Source organism: Mytilus galloprovincialis, chromosome 9 (genome assembly GCF_965363235.1).
Source record: "Mytilus galloprovincialis chromosome 9, xbMytGall1.hap1.1, whole genome shotgun sequence".
Lineage (NCBI taxonomy): Eukaryota > Metazoa > Mollusca > Bivalvia > Mytilida > Mytilidae > Mytilus > Mytilus galloprovincialis.
Genome location: NC_134846.1, coordinates 47,073,060 through 47,094,375, shown reverse-complemented (window position 1 = coordinate 47,094,375; position 21,316 = coordinate 47,073,060). Strand labels below are relative to the sequence as shown.

Genomic DNA, 21,316 nt, shown 5'->3' with positions numbered 1-21,316 from the left:
TGCACTTTTCAAACAAGTTTATGCAGAATTTATGAAGCTTTGTTTTAAATGAAGATATACTAAGCATGAGTAAAGTTTTGTTCTGTACAGTACAATAGACATAATTTCACATATATAACCGTTCATTGCAAGAAAACTTTCATCACTATATAGAAGTTAACCAATCAAATGCTCACCCCTTTTTTCCTGTGTACAAGCTTTAGTAACAATGTAATCTCAAGTTCCAAATAATTATATAGAAGCACACAAATTTTAATGGAACTTTGAAAAACTCAAGAATGAAGATGATTGTTTATAACTCAGAAATGTTTTACTGCAATGAAATATACGGCAAATGACTTTGCACAAACACTAAACACTGACCAATGAACCGTGCATATGAGGTCAAGGCCAGATAACATCGTGTTTTTATTTCAAAATGCATTACATGATTTCAATTAAAAGTTAACAATTGTGTATACACCATAGGCACGGATGTCATTCGGTTTAACGAGAAATGATCGTGAAAGAATATATAACGGTGGTCAAGTATTGCGAGACGATCGTGAAAGCTTTGGTAACGGATCGTGAAAGAAATTTAATCGAGAAGACATATGAAAGGTTATAAAATAATGCAATTTAATTAATTAAACAGACAAAACAACAAAATAAAACTGTCTGTCAAAATGGTTCAAAAGTATGATCAGTAGATATGTGAGAAAATCCAGTTTTAGAAGTACATAGTTTTCACAAAACAACAAAAGGCAGATTGCTTCTCGACATTTCAATGGCATCAAAAATGTAAACAAACATGATTTTTTCCAAAATTCGAATAAAATAAACTACTTTTATCCGAATAAGGGTATTCTATTTGAATGAATTAAATGGTTCTCATAGTTATTTTGTATAAACATAATCTGAAACTTGGTAAAAAAAGAAATATTTACTCAACGATTTTTCGGATCGTGAAAGATCATGTACCGCTTTTTTGAAGATCGTTAAAAGGATCGTGAAAGGTCTGATGCTACGAAGACGTTAAAATTATTCTTTAATTATATGATAATTAACATTTGGTATTGGTATTGAGAAAAACTAGACTGGCCAAGATCCTCAATACATTTAAGCATTTCAAAGTATTAATATTTTTACCTGACCTCGACTTTGCCTCATTTCATGGATGAAGATTTAGTTTTGTGGTCAAGTCCGTATCGCGAATTTGTTAAGCTTCATGATAACTATCTGTTGTTATTATTGTGAGGTGTACATTTTCTACATCTGCAAGGTTTCAAATAACATTGACCTCATTATCATGCATCATTTGGCAATGTTCGTTTTATGTTGTCTGGATTTTTGCTTATATACATTGTACCTGTATGCTATAGCGCCACGGTATTTGGTGTATGGTGTACATGTCTGTCTGCATGTTTCATATATGACGTCAATTGTATTTGAAATATTGAATGATAGTAAAAGAGGGACGAACTCATAGATAGAAAATAAACCGACAACGACATGGCTAAAAATAAACAGACAAACAGGCAAATAATATTATTACATTGGTTGCAATGAATTACATTGATTTCCCAGTTAGATAAAAATCGATAATTTCACATGTGAAATGAACGTGGTTATTTCACTCTCTGACGTCATACAACAATAGGCGTTGTCAAGACGTCGATAACGTCGGATCAAAACAAATTGTCAATGCGTAGGAAAAAGATATAGTTCCTTACATTTTCTACATTAATTTCATAAAAAAAAAGCCATTTGCCAATGTAATAAAAAGAATAACTAATCGCCGTATTTGAATATCAAAAATAAGACAACTTGTGACCGAACGCCGCTATGGATTAAACTCGTGCTGCGCACTCGTTTAATCCATGCGTCGTTCGGTCACGCGTTGTCTTATTTTTGATATTCAAATACGGCGATTAGTTATACTATAATTATTACATTGGTTGCGATGAATTACATTGATTTCCCAGTTAGATAAAAACCGATAATTTCACATGTGATATAAACGTTGTTATTTCACTCTCTGACGTCATACAACAATAGGCGTTGTCAAGACGTCGATAACGTCGGATCAAAACAAATTTGAATATCAAAAATAAGACAACTTGTGACCGAACGCCGCACTCGTTTAATCCATGCGTCGTTCGGTCACGCGTTGTCTTATTTTTGATATTCAAATACGGCGATTAGTTATACTATAAGTACAGAAGACAAAACATAGAAACCTAAAGACTAAGCAACACGAACCGATTCTGAGAACTGAATTTTTCACACTGATTTAGACACGTTTTTATTTCTTTTTTTTAACTTTCGAAGTAAAGTGTTGAATTATAAAAAAAATTATAATAGCTTTAATGTTCATTCTTATCAAAATAGTTACAGGCTTCAACCAGTTGTAGGTATATCAAATGGTAAAAGAAATATTGATTTCTGATCACTAGAACTAAGTCTGGTCACGTATTATCTTTCACGATCAACATGATACGTTGCCTGATCTTTCACGATCAAGTTTGATGAAAATTCAACAAAACTCAAGGTTTTCATTAACAGATTAACACTTTTAAGGGAAGAGCATACTTTTATTTTACTGTACTATCAGATGCACCAAAGATAAAATTTCAAATATATCATGATATATAATTTAAATATGACCATTATAGGCACAAAAAGCGGCGTGTTTTTTTTTAAATTAATTTCATAGACATGCCTTTTGTGTTTTTTCATAAAGTACTCCATATTTTCTTTATCTTATTGCACAGTTAGGTTGAGGAAGTTGAGCCATTTTGACAGACATAATTTTTTTTTCGGATTTGTTCCGCGTTTTGAAAATTAAGGTGGTATGGGTGTCTTCCTCCATCTTGGATTGTAAAAAACAGAGAATCAAAGGTCCAGATTTCCCATCAAGTTAGCAAAATTTGATGCAGGAATGCAGATGTTTAATGTACATTTTCATTTAAAAGTATCAATTAATAAGAATATAACTTCTAAATATTGATATTTTTGCAAATGTTAATTATTTTGGGTTGTTTTTTTTTTTTTTTTTTTTTTTAAATTGGCATTTTAAGGGGAGGTAACTCTAAAAAAAGTGCATTTTCTGAAGGATTCTGTATGGAATTTTCCTATTTTGTATTTTAGCCGGAAAAAACGTACGGTGACCCTATCTTTTCTTTTGATATTCTGAAAGCAGTGTCTGAAAGCTATCTTTTCCTGAAGTATTTAACAATTCTATCATTTTGTTTAGTTTCTAATCACAAAATGGTGTTTTTTCCTGTATAATCCATACAAAATGTGTCATTTTGTCCCGTCCTGTAGCTTGAGAAAATGCGCGGTGACCTATCATTTATATTACATTTTTCAACATGTATCAATAGATACAACGTTTTGAACAAGTATGAACAAATTCTATCATTTTTATTTTAGACTCCCATACCACCGTAAGCGATTTTTTCACAAATTTTTGAACTAGAATTTACATTAAAAAAATTTCACGATCCGGTACCAGAGCTTTCACGATCGTCTCGCAATACTTGACCACCTTTAGATATTCTTTCACGATCAATTCTCACGTTAAACCGAATGACACCCGTGATAGGCGTCTTGTCTCTGATTTTATTTTATATACCTTGATTTTTTCAGAGAAAAGTGTCTGTAGTATTTACCAATATGAATAAGTTACAAACTGATGTTATACTATCCTCAGGTATTATATATTGCAGATGAAGTTGAAACATAGAGCATGTATTGGTGTACAGAAACGTTTTATTTCCTAATTATCAAAACGATTTGTTTCTCAGTTCCTTAAATAATTCACAATTCAATAACACATTTATTTTATCTTCTTGTACGTTTTGGGCAAACTATCTGCTCTCTAGGAATTATAGGTTGTCTTCCTTAGTCTATATAAATCATGGCCACTAATTCTTATAGCTTTGTTATTAATTTCTAAATGTAAATATTAGTTTTCTTATATAGCCTTCAAAAATCAAATTTTGTGTTAAAGGGGCACTAGCTACGAGATATATAAAAAATCTAAAGTTTGATTTTTTTCTGTTCAATCAATAATGAAAGTGAAATAGTGAAATAACAATTCGCTTATTGCAGCCAAAAAGGTTAAATTTTGTCAAATTACTGTTTATTTTAGACTTTTGATAGTTTGGATAAATGTTTTACATTGTTATAAAATCAAATATGAGATCTGAGTCAAATCGGTGACCATGAATTTGACAGCTAGTGCCCCTTTAATTTTCTTATATAAATAAAGGATACCTTTTTATCAATTGTTCTTTCGTGTCGATGTTTACCAAACAATTACATCTTTTTATACTATTGATATAATGCAGTCACAGCAGGGGTATCATCAGACTGAGTGAGTAGTAGCTCATAGTTTTACTTGTTTATTCTTTGCCATCAATATCAAAATTATAAGTGAACAAAAACCAAAGAAATGGCAAAACAAGACTGTGTCCATAGTACACGGATGCCCCACTTGCACTATCGTGGTAATAAGTTTCAAGTTGATTGGACTTCAACTTCATCAAACACTACCTTGACCAAAAACTTAATCCTAAAGTGGGACAGTCCGTCGGATGAACGAACTAACGGACGCACAGTCCAGAAATCATAAAAACAGCTATTTCTGAAGAAAATTCTTCTAAAAAGGAAATTGATCAGGATAAGAATTACAAATATGTCAACATGACTAAAATTGCAGTTAACTCATAAATACAAATATTTGGTGTGCAAGTTTTACTGGTCCTGTAGAAAACTTATTTCAAATGAAATAGAACATCCTGAATTTTACATTGATGTTGTTAATCAAGCCTGGAAATTTAGAAACAATTTGAATAAAAAAAATCTAAAAGGTTTACCTATTCAACACAGTTGTTAAATCTTTGGATAATGATTTTGTTGGTATAAGTATTGATTTTGTTATTAGTAAATTAAAACCATACAAAATATAACACATATGTTCTTTCAGGGGACTACAATCTGTAGATACCTATATTTTGGCTGTGCAACAAGGTCATGTTTTTCTCAGACTGGTAATGGTGTCTTTATACTTAATTCTTTGGATGTTGAATGTGTACCGATTGATATTTTAGTCTTAGGTACATATTTTTTTTTATTGTTTTGTCACTTAAACTGTGAGTACTCTCTGATCTGTACTTTTTATCTCACAAGGCCATAAGGGCCAAGCGAGCTCTTCTTGATCACTTGGCATCTATCTTATATTTGAAATCTGTGTTGAAAGTCTTTAAAAAGAAATAGGGTTTAAAACAGGCAACATTATCCATTGTAATGACCTATGAAAATAACGGAAATTTTAGATAAACCACCTTACAATAATCTGATACACTCACATTAGTTGGAACCGTGTCATGAAAAGTCAATGCAGACCAAAAAACATGAAAATAAGGTCAAGGTCAGATGTACCTCATCAGACAAACACGTTAACCTTTCAATCATTCTGTATACCAAATACAGTTAACCTATTTTTGAATATCTTTTATAAGTCTTTTTTACTTCTAAGAAATAATCCTAATAAAAACAAGAGTGCACACGCTGAAATGTCTCGCCTTCTTTACCAATCATTGATAGTATGTTGATAGTCCTAAATATAAAGCTTTATTACAACCGTCATATAAACTTAACATTAACCAAGAAAATTGAACATTGACCAATGAACCATGAAAATGAGGTCAAGGTCAGATGAACCATGCCAGGCAGACATGTACAGCTAACAATTCTTTCATACAACAAATATAATTGACTTATTGCTTATAGATTAAGAAAAACACACCAAAACACAAAAACTAAACACTGAGCAATGAACCGTGAAAATTAGGTCAAGGTCAAATAAAACCTATGTGACTGACATATAGATCATAAAATATTTCCATACATCAAATATAGTTGACCTATTGCATATAGTATTAGAAAAAAGGACCAAAACACAAAAACTTAACTTTGACCACTGAACCATGAAAATGAGGTCAAGGTCAGATGACACCGGCACGCGACATGTACACCTTACAATCATTCCATACAAGAAATATAGTAGACCTATTGCATATAATATAAGTAAAACAGACCAAAACACAAAAACTTAACTATAACCACTGAACCATGAAAATGAGGTCAAGGTCAGATGACACCTGCCAGTCCTTCCATATACCGAATATACAAGACCTATTGCTTATAGTATCTAAGATATGGACTTGACCACCAAAACTTAACCTTGTTCACTGATCCATGAAATCAGGTCGAGGTCAAGTGAAAACTGTCTGACGGGCATGAGGACCTTGCAAGGTACACCCGTACCAAATATAGTTATCCTATTACTAATAATAAGAGAGAATTTAACATTACAAAAAATCTTAACTTTTTTTTTCAAGTAGTCACTGAACCATGGAAATGAGGTCAAGGACATTGGACATGTGACTGACGGAAACTTCGTAACATGAGGCATCTATATATATACAAAGTATGAAGCATCCAGGTCTTCAACCTTCTAAAATATAAAGCTTTTAAGAAGTTAGCTAACACCGCTGCCGCCACCGGATCACTATCCCTATGTCGAGCATTCTGTGACAAAAGTCACAGGCTCGACAAAAAAAAACTATGGACTAAAATATCCATGAAAATAAGGTCAAGGTCAGATGAACCTTGTTAGACCGACGTGTGAACCTTACAAAGCTCTGATTCCTTTCACGGATTTGGCTATACTTTTTGGACCTTTTGGATTATAGCTCTTCATCTTTTATATAAGCTTTGGATTTCAAATATTTTGGCCACGAGCATCACTGAAGAGAAATGTATTGTCGAAATGCGCATCTGGTGCAAGAAAATTGGTACCGTTAATTTTATTACTACCACTGGGTCGATGCCTCTGCTGGTGGACTATTAGTCCCTGAGGGTATCTCCAGCCCAGTAGCCAGTACTTCGGTACTAGCATGCAAATACAGATTTTTTTGTGTTATTAAAATTTGCTGTTACAAAATGGTAGAAATTATTATAAATTAAGGAATGTATCTCCCTCATGCAAAGCTCTGATTCCTTTCACGGATTTGGCTATACTTTTTGGACCTTTTGGATTATAGCTCTTCATCTTTTATATAAGCTTTGGATTTCAAATATTTTGGCCACGAGCATCACTGAAGAGACATGTATTGTCGAAATGCGCATCTGGTGCAAGAAAATTGGTACGGTTAATTTTATTACAATTATTCTATTCATTGAATAAACATAATGAATTACTTAGTTTCAGAGAAACAAATACCTAATCCCAAAACTGAACATTAATCACTGAACCATGACTTTGTAAGGCTAGGCGATCTCTCATGATGGTAATGATGGACAGCTGTTAAAAGTCCTGTGGCAATTAAATGCATATTCTGGACAGGTACATAAATATTAACCCTGCTTTGTGCAACCCACAAGAAGAGCAGCAGAAAATACCAATTTTTGAGTCGTTTAGGTTTTAACATGCCAAAGTTCCAACTTGAGGCGAACACACTAATACAAGACCACTGATGTTATTGTATAAAAGACTCGATCCTTAGTTGTAAATGTCTGTGTCATTTGGTCTCTTGTGAAGAGTTGTCTCATTAGGAATTGCACCACTTCTTTTTTATATGTATACCTAGCAATGAATCCATATACATTTGTACCAAATATAGTTGTCCATATTACACATAACAAGAGTGCACACGCTGAAATGTCTCGCCTTCTATACTAATCATTGATATTATGTTGATAGTCCTAAGTATAAAGCTAAGCTTTAATACAACTGTCACATAAACTTAACATTAACCAAGATAACTAAACAAAGACCAATGAACCTTGAAAATGAGGTCAAGGTCAGATGAACCATGCCAGGCAGACATGTACAGCTAACAATGCTTCTATACAACATATATAGTTGACCTATTACTTATAGTTTTAGAAAAATAGACCAAAACACAAAAACTTAACACTGTGCAATGAACCGTGAAAATGAGGTCACGGTCAAATAAAACCTGCGCGACTGACATAAAGATCATAAAATTTTTCCATACACCAAATATAGATGACCTATGGCATATAGTATTAGATAAAAAGACCAAAACTCAAAATCTTAACTTTGACCACTGAACCGTGAAAATGAGGTCAAGGTCACATGACATCTGCCCGCTAGATAGGTACACCTTACAATCATTCCATATAACAAATATAGTAGACCTATTGCATATAGTATGAGAAAAACAGACCAAAACACAAAAATTTAACTATAACCACTGAACCATGAAAATGAGGTCAAGGTCAGATGACACCTGCCAGTTGGACATGTACACCTTACAGTCCTTCCATAAACCGAATATACTAGCCCTATTGCTTGTAGTATCTGAGATATGGACTTGACCACCAAAACTTAACCTTGTTCACTGATCCATGAAATGAGGTCGAGGTCAAGTGAAAACTGTCTGACAGACATGAGGACCTTTCAAGGTACGCACATATCAAATATAGTTATCCTATTACTTATAATAAAGAGAGAATTCAACATTACAAAAAATCTGAACTTTTTTTTCAAGTGGTCACTGAACCATGAAAATGAGGTCAAGGACATTGGACATGTGACTGACGGAAACTTCGTAACATGAGGCATCTATATACAAAGTATGAAGCATCCAGCTCTGCCACCCTCTAAAATATAAAGCTTTTAAGAAGTGAGCTAACACCGCCGCCGCCGCCGCCGCCTGATCACTATCCCTATGTCGAGCTTTCTGCAACAAAAGTTGCAGGCTCGACAAAAATGGGGTAACTAGTCAAAAAGACCATTTGGCATCTTCATACAAATATGAACCTATTCAGCACCTTTAAAGTTTGGACAAAAAAGTTTTAAAAAAGACAACCCTGTTAAGTATTCCTAAGTTCTGCTGATGATACACTACTACTGCCAAGCCCATGATGATGATAGACGCCAAGTGATGGAAATATAATTAAATATAAATGAATATAATTAAATATAAATAAATATAATTTAAGCATCCGCATGTGTCATACCCTGGACCACAGAAACAACTTCCACCTTTACTTGTCATCCAGATACAATTAAGATAAGATGTTTTTCCAAATAAATTTTAATTCCCAATTATTATGATCCTGACATGATACAAAATAACCAAATGAAACCAAACACAAGCTGCTTCTTTTAAGATGTGTGTAAATATCAAACAAACAGTTACTTGTGATATGCTTTTGATCACGGTTGTAAATTATCTTTAAATAAAAAGGAGGAAAAGGATCTGCATCATGGGTTTGGTATCAGTAGCAAAATATTACAATAATGCAAAATAAATGACAGTACTGAGGATACTATCTATTTTCCTGGTTGTTTTTATTATAGGGGAAAATAATCCTAATGTAATTTCTTAGTCTATATAATTACGTATAAAAGTTTATGAATTAAAATAAAATCATGTAAATTTTTTGATACATGTAATAAATTTTGTAATCATTTAGTGACTATTCTTTGTGTAATATATAAACTTAAGGCTTTCTAGTCCTTAACTTATAAATAAATAATAGAATTCCATATAAAAAAAGAATCCTCAGATTGTCTCAACTTTTAAAAATGACATCCAAAAACAATACAATTCTTATACAAAGTAAAACTGTGGTAAAAGCTATAATATAAAAATATTAAAACATGCATGTACAAATTATTTTTTGAGAATTACTCAACTTATTTACTGGGTAATTAAAACAAACTAAATATCTTGATCGGTGCAAAAATGATTAGATTACCAATGAAATAGTAGAGGGTGGAAAAATTTGGTTGATTATTTAGGAAATCACTGAAGTACCACTGGAGGAGGCCCCTCTAACAATCGGTGAGTACCCCCCTTTTTTTTCCCTTTATGAAAATTTCTGGATCCTCCAGTGAACAGATTACATTTCATTCATTCACATTTTTAACCTCAAGCTGTTTTAAACTATATAGTTTCTTTACTCCTTCCAAATTTCTAAACTATTTGTTTTTAAAATTAAGTATAGTATATTTTTATATTTATTTTGGAACCCAGGAAGGCAGATAACTAGTGTTCAGTTATTATTTTATAGTCTGATTTATGCATTAGGCTGGAATGTGGTATAGTGATTCAGTGTATGATATGTTTGCTCATCCATCTACAACTTTAACCCACAATTATCAAGATTAAATGGGACTTTCCCCGATACTTTCAAATAATCTTCAGTCTCTGCCGCCATTGTGTACTATTTTTTATAACTTCTAAAGGTTCTCTAATCAAAGAATAGATTTTTTCTTTTCTTATATCTTATTACTCATATTGAAGGATTAGGTTAGTTCAGCTGATATCAACATAGATTTAGTTAGAGCAGATTTTCAACTTGCATCCATAAATCTAACAATTTGATCAATCTTACAAGGACTGCATCAATAGTTGAAATAGAGTGTTTAATAAGAATTTAGCAGAGTTAAAAGCATAAAAATGTCAGATCTCATTATGAAAATAAATATCTGCATGTAAAAGTAAATTTTTTTAGTTTCCGAACAAACCCAATCATATTATGATGCTTGGTATAACAAGATTTTACAATAAAAACCACTAAAATCAGATAAAATCATATAAAACACAAATGTTGTTATAGCAAACCTTATATACTTCAAAGCTACAGTAGTACATGTAATATACTATTGTCTTGAAGTAGAATATATTGAAAATTTGTATTTAAAGTCATGACAATAATTTGTCATAATGAGATCCAACTTTTTAAGACAAGATTAAAAGCAGGATAAAAACATAATAAAAAAATTTCAAACTAACCTATCCTTCATATGATGAACTCATGTTAGGAGATGCTTCCAAAAGTTAAAACAAAGTATTTAAAAGGTCCATTCTTTCAATTGGGAACCCCAAAATTTCATTATAATAAAATAAAATACACACTGCCATTAGTTACAGAAGATAATCTGAAAGTTTCAATGAAAATCTACCAATAGTTTATAAGCCGTGGATGAGAGATGATGATGGACAAACAGACAGAAAACACAAATCTTCCCATTGCAGAGGCGGTTTAAAGGCCCCCTCCCCCTTTTGTGGGAAAAAAATTGTTGATTATGAAGGGAATCACTTGGGCTGGCCTGGTCCCCTCTTAGGCAGTCAGTGGAGTAAAACCCAACCCAAAACCCAAACATTTTTATTTGGGGTCAAAAACTTAGTAGGTAAAATATTTAACAGGGGACTAGTCTCAAATTCTCTTTTCATAGTGTTTGGCCATCAAAATCCTACTATTTTGGATTGTAACCGACAAAATTCATTTCACAAAGCACTTGTAAGGCTTACATGTACATAACTTTAAAATATATGTAAACCTATGTACGTCTTGTGGGTACTTTGAGAAACCATATGGCATACCTTTGGGACCCCTCAAATAACAATAATTTCAGTTTAATTTTTCATCAATCACAAAACAATAATTGAATGCAAGTAATATAAATTAAAAAAAATCTATAATTTGAAATTCAATACAGCAATAAAAATACAATTTGTTAAAAAATCATTCTGCTTACAAGACTACCGTCTACAGATTGTTCCAATAGAGATAGTAACAGTTCATCCGATTGTTTGCAGGATTATTGTCTGAGGATTTTACCATACAAGGCAGCAACTGTTACACTTTCAACTGAAAAGAAATAAAGTTAAATTTCAATTATTTTATCAAAATAATCTTAAGGGTATATAATAAAATTCAATTTAAAAAAAACCCATATCAATGAATGTGAAAACTCTTCTTATTTTTGCTACTTCATTTTACTGAAATCTGTCAATACACCAAAATAAATTTTCCAAACTTTACAATTATGAGACTTGACATCAAATACCTGAGCAATTATTGGAAATATTTAACACAGTGAATGCAGAAGCTGCTGGTAAGTTCACTTAATAAAAGTAAAATTTAATGAATATTTTGTTATTTGTTGTTTTATTGACCCTAACTGAGATCCAAACAAAATTTTCTCCATGATAAAAAAGTAGGAATAAATTCTTTTGAAATTTGTAATGAAAATATGAATGACTGAATGTAAAGCAGTTATCAAACATTTTCATCTTTTTTTATGATAGCTAGGTTTTACTTGATTATCTCCCCTTCACATCTGGCCCAAGACCAAAATTAATGATCCCACTTTTTGTTGTCCACGAATATAGTCCCCTTTAATTATAGTGTATTTTTTCTTTATTTTTTTTCTTTCTCTTTTTCATACATTTTAGTTTTTCTTGGGTGGAAATGAAAGAAGAGAGCTGAAATAAACTTTTGGATGTTTTATTTTAACTGATTTTGATATAAGAAAGAGTGATTCGGCCAGGTGCAAAAAGGTAGTATTTACACTTTTCGGAACATCTCTCGACTTACCTATAGGGGTATGGATGTGTATTGGCTAAAGGAGTAGGTTTAGTAAGACCCCTTTTTGGCCCCAAAATATAGCAGTTTTACAAAAGTATGAAAATGTAATCTTTTAGCTTTTTACTGGAAAGTAGAATGCTTTTGCTACATAAATATGAGCTGTTTTTGACAAAACAATGCACATGTACTAGCATCATTAAGTCATGCTAAATTACTGAAATCTTCACAATTTTGAGCATTTTAGTTAAATTTTAAACGGTTTCCGTCTAAAATGAAAGTGGCCGCATTCGTGTCATTCATAATATTGAAATGTTAAGTTGTATTTGATGATAATACATAATATTTATAAAGGTTGAGGATGAAAACGGATGCAGCCACTTTCATTTTTGACAAAAAAAATCTGAAAAGTGACGTTTTTTGATATTTGATAGATTTTTCATATTTAAGCTTGAATCGGAGCGTTTTTAATTACTAAATCAGTTAAAATTCTTTACAGAAACTAATTGAATCAATTTAAATAGACACTAAAAGTGTTTAAAAAGTGTCAAAAATCTTTTGTTCGATGAACGTTAAATTTGAGGCGAAAATCGGCCCTTACTGGACCTACTCCTTTGTATGATGTAAACATGCAATTTTTCTGAAAATCGCATATATTTTTGGACTTGAACTGTACATTGCACACACCAAAAATTAGACAAAAAGAATGAGCAAATTTTTTTAAATGCGACAAAACGTTATAAAGAACTGATAGAGGAATTAATTGTAGTCTCAGGCCTAATCTTGTTCAGGGCAAGGGAGACAAATCAGTAAATATAGATACACTTCTAAAGTAAAGGTACAACATTTTACATTGACATATATTTAGGATAGATATATAGATATCTAGGGGCATTTAAAATTCGATACATGTATAATAAATAAATTTAAATTGTTTGTTGATTAATAAATTCTCACCTTAAAACAGCTCTAATAACTTCCCAAGCAAGTTTAACCCCAAGGAAACTTGTGATGCTAACCTGTAAAACAAAGTTCAAGGTCAGTTATTCTCAACTTTCAAAAAATATGTACATCATAATAATTGATTAAAAGTTCTCAGATAACAAACAAAATTCTGCAAGAAAATAATTGGTATTCAAAATCAAACTAATGGTTATATTTTTTGCCCTTTGTAAGTTTTTTTTTTTATCTCTCCAACACATTCCCAGTTTACATTTTCAATTTTATTAAGATAGCAAAAAATAAACTTGTATTTCATCTAGTATTTCAAACCTTCAAAAAATTTATTGATGTCAAATACTATTAAAATTATTAAAAATAAAAGCTTTAATACCTACCAACATGTTAACAATATCAGATATCCATGTCTTACTCCCAACACCAGGAAATCATTGTAATTTCAACAACCTGAAATAAAAAAAAATGTTTAAAAGATAAAATTAAGAGAAACATAATTATGCCTTGTATCATTTCTTATGAATTTGTTATTTAATATCTTCAAAATATTGACTTGATACATAAGGTAGAAAACATTTTCATTAAATACAAGTTATAAAAAAATGTTATGAAATGATGCAGATATCTTCAATATCACACAAAAACCCTAACTAAATAAAAAGTTTTAAAAATCTATAATAATATTATAAATTTTGTGCAACATTACAACTCACCACAGATTTTTCCTGGTAAAGCCTCAGACTTGGTTGAAGATATAATTGACCATCTTCCTTAGAGCTGCTATCATAACTGCCAAGGAGGTCCATGTCCTCATTATCTTATTGTCCATTTGCTTTCAGAAATAACATTATACATGTATAAAAAATAAATATCAGATGCACTTTATAGTTTTAACAAAATCAGTTTTTTTGAAAATTTCCCCTCATCAATTGTAGTTACCCACTATTTCTCAAACCCTCCAAATCTATTATCTATATATAGAGCTCTGCTTACATTTTTTTTTATTTACAGAGCTCTAAATAATAGTAATTTTAGCTAGTATACATCTGATATTTAAAGAAAATGTGTAAAAAAGTGAATAATTTATTTAAATAAAAAAAGTTATATTCCCTATAAACACTTAGGAAATTTAAAGTATGAGGAGTATAACAAGGGAATTACCTCCCCTTGCCTTGAAAATATGACTCTGTCGAGACTCCACATCCTTCCTATACAACAATACAAAATATAGAATAATTAAAATGAAAAAATAATACGGTATGTAAAAACTACAACACATTTCAATAACTAATTTATGACTAACTTTTAACTAAGGGCCTTAGTGGCAGTGGTCTAAGAAGTATTATTGTATCTCTAGCATGTCAAAATGAGGTTGAGAATTCAAACCCAACCTGTGGTAGGTGTGTTTGACTCAAAGCTTAATTGACTAGAATTGACAGTTCCCTGGGGGAAAAGTTGGTGGGTATCTACTTTTAACTTTTTCAACCCATAAAAAATGGCCATCAAGATATTACAAATTGGGCTGAAAGTGGCATTATACACCAAAATTCTATCAATCAATCAATCTTTTTCCCCCAATATGTTCTACTCTGCTTCTAGTGAAATAATTTTAATTTTTTTAGCTAAAAGCACTGCAAAAAAATAACAAAAAGTTGGAAAAATATATAACAATTCAGGAAACACAAAATATAAATATATATATACAAAACACAATATATTCTTTTTCAATTTTTTTTTTTTTTTTTTTTTAGATTCTCCATTCTTAACCGACTGAAAGCCTTTGGACTAGACAGACCATTATTAAGTTTACAAGTAAATTTTTTCTGTTTCATTTCATTTTCAAAGTAAAAATGAAACAGAGTTACAGGGGTTGGGGGAATAACGAATAAGATCTAAATTATGAAACATATAAAGTTCAGTTTCTATAAGCACGTACAACAAGAAAAGTAAGAGTAATTTTGAAATTTTAAATACAAGCTTCCAATCTAGTTGAAAGTGGAGAATCTTTACACATTCGTTTTTTTTGTTTTTTTGTTGTTGTAAAAAATTACATTTTCTGACTAACTTTCTTCACTGTTATATCATATGATCATTTTATGTGGCAGCCATAGTCAAAGTTTCCTGAAAAAGAAATAAATATTCTTAAACATATCTGTCAAAACATATAATCAAGTCTATATCAAAATTTAAACTATATCTATTACAAATATTAGCAAATAAGGATGAATAACTAACCAATGGTTGGTGTGCGTCATGTTTATTTATTTTAGATTATTTTTTTTCATGAATCAATGTGTTGGTTTTCTTGTTTGAAATTGTTTGACATTTTGTCATATTCAGGGCCTCTTATAGCTTACTTTATAACTGGTACTGTAAATTCAGAAATTATTGCATGTATCTATACTTGATTTTTTAATAAATGGATAAATATGCAAGATTAATAATCCTGATTTCAGATATATCCGCCTTCAAAGTTATGCATCAGAGATTAAAATTATGAATACACCGAGTTCCTATTGTGATATTCAACCAGTTGCATTATTTACATTCATATAGATATTTGCTTATTGCTGAATGTCCTACGGTGACTGTAATTTGCTTCCTTTATTGATAGTTGTGTAGTTGGCAATATTATAACATCTCTTTATTCTTATATCCCCCTATCCAGATTACCAGTATAAAACTTTTAATTTGGATTTTTTTTTAAATGTTAGATCTACATGTGTACATTAAAAAGTCCATGGTGCATTTACATACTCTTAGATGAATAGTTTTTTTTAGTTCTTACCATAAAATTCAGCTCCAATGGCCCTTTCCAAGCTTCAATCCCTACAGACAAGCTGTGGTGCTAACCTGAAATATAAAATGCTTAGTCAATCAAAATTATTTTTAAGGGTCACTTCTGGAATATTGCATCTACTTTATATAAAATGGGTTATATATATGTGACAGGTTTTGAGAACATTGATAAGACATCAATCCAACAACCCAATTCAATCCTTAAGGCCAGACTTTTTTTATTATCTGTTTAACGACTCCACCTTTCCCGATTTTAGAATAAAAATAAAAGTAGTGCTTCTTACTTTTATTATTATTTTTCCCGCCGACTGTTACGAAATCCTCAGAAAAAAATAAAATGTGTTGTTCACGATACTCGCTTTCAGTCAATTTCGTTATCGGTAATATTTAATTTTTACCAAGTCAATGAAACAGCAATTTTCATTTAAAAGTAAAGAAATTCAAGGCATAAACGATATATTTTCTTCTAAAAGATTTTTAAGCTGGTGGCATGCTTTTCATACTTGTTATATCGTCTTGGTACCTGTTTTGACGCGGACCAGAAATGACGCACCGATTTAGTTTTCGGTTTTATATTTCTAAACAAAAGCCGTGACGTCATCAAGATTTACCGTTCCATAACATGTTGGTGAAGGTCATCTGACTACAACAAAGATGCATAAAACTCTGCCCAGAAATGTTATTATTGCTTGAAATATTAAAGATAATGCAATTTCCGCCATTTTATTAAGGTCAAAAACATTCTACCCTTCCCTGGATGATTACCAGTCCTACATCCTCTTTGGCCAATAAAAATATGTAACCGCATGCTTCCCCATTTTGTGTTTTTGAAATCACATGACTGTCATGTGATATGGTTTTACATTTAAGCGGGAATCACAGTAGAACAAATGATCGTCGCTTATATGATTTTCTATGGTTTATCGATTTTTTTTCATTTAATATATGAGGTAAACATTGATAAATGTATTGTTGTCATTAGTGTTTTATGAATGCAATTACTTTTTATTTTCAAATATATAGAATATATATATCAGTTTCATAAATTTTGTACAATTTTATAATAAAATTGAAAGAAAAAAAAAATAATTAAAAATTTTGTTCTACTTTCCCTATGATCATTAAAGTGTATGAAAATTTCAAAATTTGTAAATAAAATAGAATTTGTTGAACAGTGTTAACTATAAAGAATCCAGATTGAAGCAATTTTTCGATTATTAGGTACGAGCAAGTGTTTTTTACTGGTTTGTTTACAGTGCGTCATTACTGGTACCCATCATTTTTTGACATTCCGTTTGTAATGTTAGCAAACATGATTTTTATTGCTTTTAATGTTTCAAATATCTACTGTTTAATGATTGAAATATATTAACAAGTAATCAATCTTTTATTCCATTCCGTTTTTCTACTTCTTTTAAATGGTTGATTAAATGCAGAGACAAATACAACGTTAGGTGCGTCATTACTGGTTCCTCTGGGATAGTGTTACACGAGAGCGTACATCAAAATGACAAATCATTCTAACTTTCGGCAAAATCAGTTATTACTTCATCAGAACTTGATGAAATTAGCCTAAAGTAAACTTGTCATCCATGTATTGCATTAGAAACGTCATATTCCTTTCCAAATAGCGTATCAAACATCTTTAGTCTTTAGTCTTTAGAATGCGTCATCTTGACACTGATTTTCTCATATGTACTTTGGTCACTTGCGCGTTTGAATACATTAATCACGTTTGTATTTTCTCTTTGTACTTTCACTTTAATTTAGGTAGGCGCTGTTGATACTGATTTATAAAAACAAATGATCAAATCTTCTAGTATCGTCTATAAACTCGGAAACTGCATATTGTATGTCTGCACTGGCTTCTGTGTTAAGTAATTCTTCTAGATCTAGATTAAGTGTTCCTGTTTTGAAATATATTGACTGGCGGAGTTTTTCTCTATCCAAACTGTAATTGTCACAAGATAATAAAAAATGTTCTACAGATTCTATTTCTCCGCAAGTACATTTGTTGTCTTCTACATGTCTGTCAATGAAATGTTGATACCCCTTTAGTTTGGAGTATCCTGATCTGAGACTGTTTAATATATTGAAGTGTTTTTTTGATGGGAAGTCGAGTTTGATTCTTTTTGATGCATCTGGGTGATGATTAAAAAATCTTCTCCCAACCTCACTAGATTCCCATTGTGTCTTCCATTTTTTAATGACTGATGTTCTCGCCGCTTGTTTGATGTCTTGTTTTGTCGTGATTGAAGACATTTCCTCCCTATTATCTGCCTCTTTTGCCGCATCGTTTATTTTTGTAAATTTTTCTTCGTCATTTAAATTTGTAGAACTACGGATCGGAATCGGGACTTCATCGGAAACGGACCCGCTATGACGGAAATCCGGATTCTTGCGATAATGACTACAGACGCATGAATGGCACTGCTGACAGACAAAAATTGATCCCAAAAGGGAAAATTACGCATTCCACACGCATTAACATACTTTTGGTTAGATCTTCTTGATTAATGTATATATTTCCATGTATAAGCAGTTTCAATTTATAGGTTAAAGTTGCTCCTAACTCTGGGACTATTACACCAGAGACATATATACACATGGGTATACACATGGGTATATATATGTCTCTGCATACACTAAGAGGTTCCTGACTGGGTGACTGGTATATACATATATAGTGTATATGCAGCGAGGTTGATATATTTGAGTGGTGCCATGGATCTATATTAGTGGAAATACAGAATCAAAACATAGTTTTTATGTTTATATTAATAGAAGGGTTAACCGGAGACATATATAAACTATATGTATTCTCTGGGTTAATATACTGGTCTGTTCTCATTTCATTGTTCTTGTATTTTGATAAATTCTAAAAAAATAAAAAAAAAAAAAAAAAAAAAAAGTCACTTATAATGGTTTTATTTTTATTCTTAGTGTCGACTGGACCAATTTTGCACTTTTATTTTTTTTTATTTCGCCCCCTCGACCCTAATTTTTTACAAATTTTCTCGTTAAACAGATAAAATAAAAAGTCTGGCCTAAAAGCGGTAGGTTTAAAAGGGCTAAAGTTGGCGATAAGATTTTAATCTTTTTTAATTCAGGTCCAAATGCTATATATAAATTGTTGTGGTATCATTTTTGATACAAAATAACCACTTCTTTTTTTGGCATGTATAACAATATAAACTACAAAGTATAATGACCTCTTGATTATGCAATTCTAGTGTTTTCGCAAAAGTGCCAATTAAGGTCCAATTTTTCACAATTTAGAACAGTTTTCAGCATAATTCACTTTCCCTGATCCAGTAATAGTGTATGTCTTGTAATTTAAATATTACGGTACCCTTGGCACCTATAGGTTACTTAATATTTTGGATCAAAGGTATTCTTTATAAGCTTTTAGGTAAGAACATCGCATTTTGATAATATCTCCCAATTTAGCTAATTATGGAGTCTACAGTGTATTATAAAGAAGCTTTTTCTTTTATGTCGCCATAAGTCTCTTGATATATCCATTTAAGAACCAGATTGGGGCCTTTTTGGAATTCTATGATGAAAGTTGAAATTTAAAATCTACAAGGTCATATTTTGCCAAGTGAACATTGTCATATGGTACAGATAAAATAAAGAGTTTACTGTTGACCAAACTTTTATAAACCTTTAACCCTAGTCAGTATTTATTTCCAAATAATATTATTTATAGAATTAATTTTTTTAAACAGGATTAACATACTGGTACCTACCTTCATATTAGCTGTATTTGACCACCAAGTCTTATTCCCACACCATGAAAACATGCCACAGAAAGTATCTAAAAAGAAATTAACACATTTATTAATTTTACAAACCAATTTCTATGTCAACCTAAAGATTACTTTACAAATTGTTCTGATTTCTTACTTTACAAATAGTATAACATCCACATATTCTGTAAAATTTATAGATTGAAAAACAAAAAAAAATTGTCAGTTTTATGATTTGAAATTCAACTGAACTCAACTAATTTGAATAATGAAAATGAGTTGTCTCCCATTAAATGAACAAATCTTGCTGTTAATAAAACTAGTCTCCCCTTGAGATATAATTCCTATCTCAGGATTTACTCCAGTAATTGTGATAGAAATTCTTGTTAATGTAACTGGCATCTCAAAATATTAAACTGGTAAATACATTCTTCAAAGATGTTTTTCACGCAGAAAAGAAAGATGAATATGCGCTTTTTATCAAATATTTCTAGAAAATGTATAAGAATTGTTTGACTTCAATAAACTTGCCTTCTCAATTTCATGGTAAAGCCTCAGACTTGGTTGAAGATTTTATTGACCATCTTCCTTAGAGCTGCTCTCCTGGCTGCCAGGGTGGCTGTCATCATTATCTGATTGTCAATCTGTCATTTTTTGGTCCATTATTTATAGAAATGAATAAAGATATCAGATGCACTTTCAATTAATCTCCTATCTTGAAAATTTCACCAAATCAATTCTACAAGAAGTAACCCATGATTTCTCCCACCCTCAAATCTATTATCTAGAGCTCTGTTTACATTTTTTTTATTTACAGAACTCTGAATAACAGTCCTTATTAGCTAGTATACATCTGATATTAAACCCAAAACTTGTACAAATGTGAAATTAAAGTAAATAGTTATATATTTCCTACCATGAGGAAATTTCAAGAATAAGGAGTTAAACAGGGGAATAATAAATTAACTCCCTTTGCCAAAAAATTCACCTGTTTGGACTCCACATCATTGCTATATCTAACAACAAAAAAATGGTATAGCTATAATTAAAAATAAATAATTTGATATAAAATATTCAAACATTTAAAAAAAATATTTAGAACATCAATTTTCAATCTGGTGGTTCTCTCCCATTACTCTGACTTTCTCAACCAATAAAAAAAATGGCCACCAAGATATAATCAATATTGCTGAAAGTGATGTTTAACACTAAAAATCAATCAATCTTTTTTCACCAGGATGTTTCTTTACTATGCTTCTTTTGAAATAATTTGTTTGAGCTAAAACATTGCTAAAAATAAGTATTACAAAACATTGGACACATATTTATATAATACAAATCAGAAAACTAAAAAAAATACATTTCTTTTTCTTTTCTTCTTTTTTTAGATTCTCCATTTTTTTTTTTTT

At 31.0% G+C, this 21,316-nt stretch overlaps 2 long non-coding RNA genes across 2 annotated transcripts; both read right to left on the bottom strand.

Annotated features, from left to right (window-relative positions):
- Positions 1-10,688: 10,688 nt before the first annotated feature.
- LOC143045150 (uncharacterized) lies at positions 10,689-15,410 on the bottom strand. The gene is made up of 4 exons (XR_012968888.1): positions 14,070-15,410; positions 13,737-13,806; positions 13,357-13,418; positions 10,689-11,682 (listed from the first exon to the last, which is right to left on the bottom strand). It is a non-coding gene; the product is annotated as an uncharacterized LOC143045150 (long non-coding RNA).
- On the bottom strand, positions 15,408-21,268 carry LOC143045151 (uncharacterized). The gene is made up of 4 exons (XR_012968889.1): positions 20,439-21,268; positions 19,908-19,975; positions 16,145-16,209; positions 15,408-15,477 (listed from the first exon to the last, which is right to left on the bottom strand). It is a non-coding gene; the product is annotated as an uncharacterized LOC143045151 (long non-coding RNA).
- Between the last annotated feature and the right edge of the window lie 48 nt (positions 21,269-21,316).